Genomic DNA, 3,238 nt, shown 5'->3' on the forward strand with positions numbered 1-3,238 from the left:
CCATGTCCAACCCTTTGATTGGAGCTTTGGGCTAATATTGAAAGATTCCTAGAACTCTTCTTAAAGATTTTGAATTTCTTATTTTCTTTTTTCTATATGTTTTTCGAAAAAATAAAATAAAATGCAAAAAATTAGAAAAAAATAAAATATATTTTGTGTTTCTTGTTTGAGTCTTGAGTCAATTTTTAAGTTTGGTGTCAATTGCATGTTTTTAAAATTATTATGCATTTTTCAAAAATTCATGCATTCATAGTGTTCTTCATGATCTTCAAGTTGTTCTTCGTAAGTCTTCTTGTTTGATCTTGATGTTTTCTTGTTTTGTGTTTTTTCTTGTTTTTCATGTGCATTCTTGCATTCATATTATCCAAGCATTAAAGATTTCTAAGTTTGGTGTCTTGCATATTTTCTTTGCATAAAAAAATTTTCAAAAATATGTTCTTGATGTTCATCATGATCTTCAAAGTGTTTTTGGTGTTCATCTTGACATTCATAGTGTTCTTGCATGCATTAAGTGTTTTGATCCAAAATTTTCATGTTTTGGGTCATATTTGTGTTTTTCTCTCTCCTCATTAAAATTTCAAAAATAAAAAATATCTTTTCCTTATTTCTCTCCTAAATTTTGAAAATTTGAGTTGACATAGTCAAAAATTTTTAAAATTAGTTGTTTCTCATAAGTCAAGTCAAATTTTCAATTTTAAAAATCCTATCTTTTCAAAATTTTTTTTTTCAAAAATAAAGTCTTTTTCATTTTTATCTTATTAATTTTGAAAATTTTAAAATTATTTTCAAAATCTTTTTCTTAATTTTATTTCAAAATCTTCGAAATTATGCTAACAATTAATGTGATTGATTTAAAAATTTGAAGTTTGTTACTTTCTTGTTAAGAAAGGTTCAATCTTTAAATTCTAGAATCTTATCTTTTAGTTTCTTGTTAGTTAAGCAATTAATTTTAATTTTAAAAATTAAATCTTTTTCAACCATATCTTTTTATCATATCTTCTTATCTTATCTTTTTATCATATCTTGTTATCTTATCTTTTCATCATATCTTTTTCAAAATTTTATCTTTTTCAAAATTTTGATTTCAAAATATCTTATCTAACTTCTTATCTTCTTATCTTTTCAAATTTGATTTTAATATCTTTTTCAACTAACTATTTGACTTTTTGTTTGTTTCTTATCTTTTTCAAAACCACCTAACTACTTTTTCCTCTTTAATTTTCGAAAATATCTCATCTCTTTTTCAAAATTATTTTTTTTTGTTTTAAATTTTAATTTTAATTATATCTTATCTTTAATTTTTGAAAATCATTAACTACTTTTTCAAAATTATTTTCGAATTCTCCCTCTCCTCTCTTCTTCTATTTATTTATTTATTTACTAACGCTTCTCTTCACCTCTTCATCTCCAATCACTGCCTCTATCCTCACCCTTGTGATTAGATTCTCCACTCTTATTCCTTTCTTCTTTTACTAATAATAAGGATCCTCTTTGTCCAGATATAGAGGATTCCTCTTCCTTTTCTTTTTCTCTTCTCTTTCATATGAGCAGGAATAAGGAAAAAGGCACTCTTGTTGAAGCTGATCCTGAACCTGAAAGGACTCTGAAGAGGAAACTAAGAGAAGCTAAATTACAACAATCCAGAGGCAACCATTCTGAAATTTTTGAATAAGAGAAGGAGATGGCAGCCGAACCCAACAACAATAATGCAAAGAGGATGCTTGGTGATTTCAATAAACCAACGTCCAAGTTTGATGGAAGAAGCATCTCAATTCGTGCCATTGGAAGAAAAAATTTTGAGCTGAAACCTCAATTAGTTGCTCTAATGAAACAAAACTGCAAGTTTCATGGACTTCCATCAGAAGATCCTTATCAGTTTTTAACTGAGTTCTTGCAGATCTATGAGACTGTAAAGACGAATGGAGTAGATCATGAAGTCTTCAGGCTCATGCTTGTCCCTTTTGCTGTAAGAGACAGAGCTAGAACATGATTGGATTCACAACCTAAAGATAGCCTGGACTCCTGGGATAAGCTGGTCACGGCCTTCTTGGCTAATTTTTTTCCTCCTCAAAAGCTGAGCAAGCTTAGAGTGGATGTTCAAACCTTCAAACAAAAAGATGGTGAATCCCTCTATGAAGCTTGGGAAAGATACAAACAGTTGACCAAAAAGTGTCCTTCTGACATGTTTTCAGAATGACCATATTAGATATATTCTATTATGGTCTATCTGAGTTTTCCAAAATGTCATTGGACCATTCTGCAGGTGGATCCATTCACTTAAAGAAAATGCCTGCAGAAGCTCAAGAACTTGTTGACATGGTTGCAAATAACCAATTCATGTACACTTCTGAGAGGAATTTCGTGAATAATGGGACACCTCAGAGGAAGGGAGTTCTTGAAATTGATGCTCTGAATACCATATTGGCTCAGAACAAAGTGTTGACTCAGCAAGTCAACATGATTTCTCAAAGTATGAATGGATGGCAAAATGCATCCAACAGGACTAAAAGAGGTAGCTTCTGAAGAAGCTTATGATCCTGAGAACCCTGCAATAGCAGAGGTAAATTACATGGGTGAACCTTATGGAGACACCTATAATTCATCATGGAGAAATCATCCAAATTTCTCATTCAACAAAAGCCTCAACAAGGCTTTAATAATGGTGGAAGAAATAAGCTCAGCAATAGTAAGCCTTTTCCATCATCTTCTCAGCAACAGACAGAGAATTCTGAGCAGAGTTCCTCTAATTTAGCAAATATAGTCTCTGATTTGTCTAAGGCCACTTTAAGTTTCATGAGTGAAACAAGGTCCTCCATCAGAAATTTGGAGGCACAAGTGGGCCAGCTGAGTAAGAAAGTAAGTGAAACTCCTCCTAGTACTCTCCCAAGCAATACAGAAGAGAATCCAAAAGAGAGAGTGCAAGGCCATTGATATAGTCAATATGGCCGAATGCAGAGAGGGGGGAAGGGAAAAAAATCCTAGTGAGGAAGACCTTCTGGGACATCCTCTGAGCAAGAAGGAGTCCCCTATTGAGGACCTAAAGGAATCTGAGGCTCATATAGAGACCATAGAGATTCCATTAAACCTCCTTCTTCCATTCATGAGCTCTGAAGACTATTCTTCCTCTGAAGAGGATGAAGATGTAACTGGAGAGCAAGTTGCTCAATATCTAGGAGCCATCATGAAGCTAAATGCCAAGATATACTCTAATGAGAGGAATCATGAACAACTTCTCTCA

The 3,238-nt window shown here is 32.5% G+C and overlaps 1 non-coding gene across 1 annotated transcript; it reads right to left on the bottom strand.

Moving 5' to 3' along the window:
* Nucleotides 1–2,080: 2,080 nt before the first annotated feature.
* Nucleotides 2,081–2,184, bottom strand: LOC127742062 (small nucleolar RNA R71). The gene has a single exon (XR_008003249.1). It is a non-coding gene; the product is annotated as a small nucleolar RNA R71 (small nucleolar RNA).
* Nucleotides 2,185–3,238: the final 1,054 nt, after the last annotated feature.

This window comes from Arachis duranensis, chromosome 9 (assembly GCF_000817695.3).
Source record: "Arachis duranensis cultivar V14167 chromosome 9, aradu.V14167.gnm2.J7QH, whole genome shotgun sequence".
NCBI lineage: Eukaryota > Viridiplantae > Streptophyta > Magnoliopsida > Fabales > Fabaceae > Arachis > Arachis duranensis.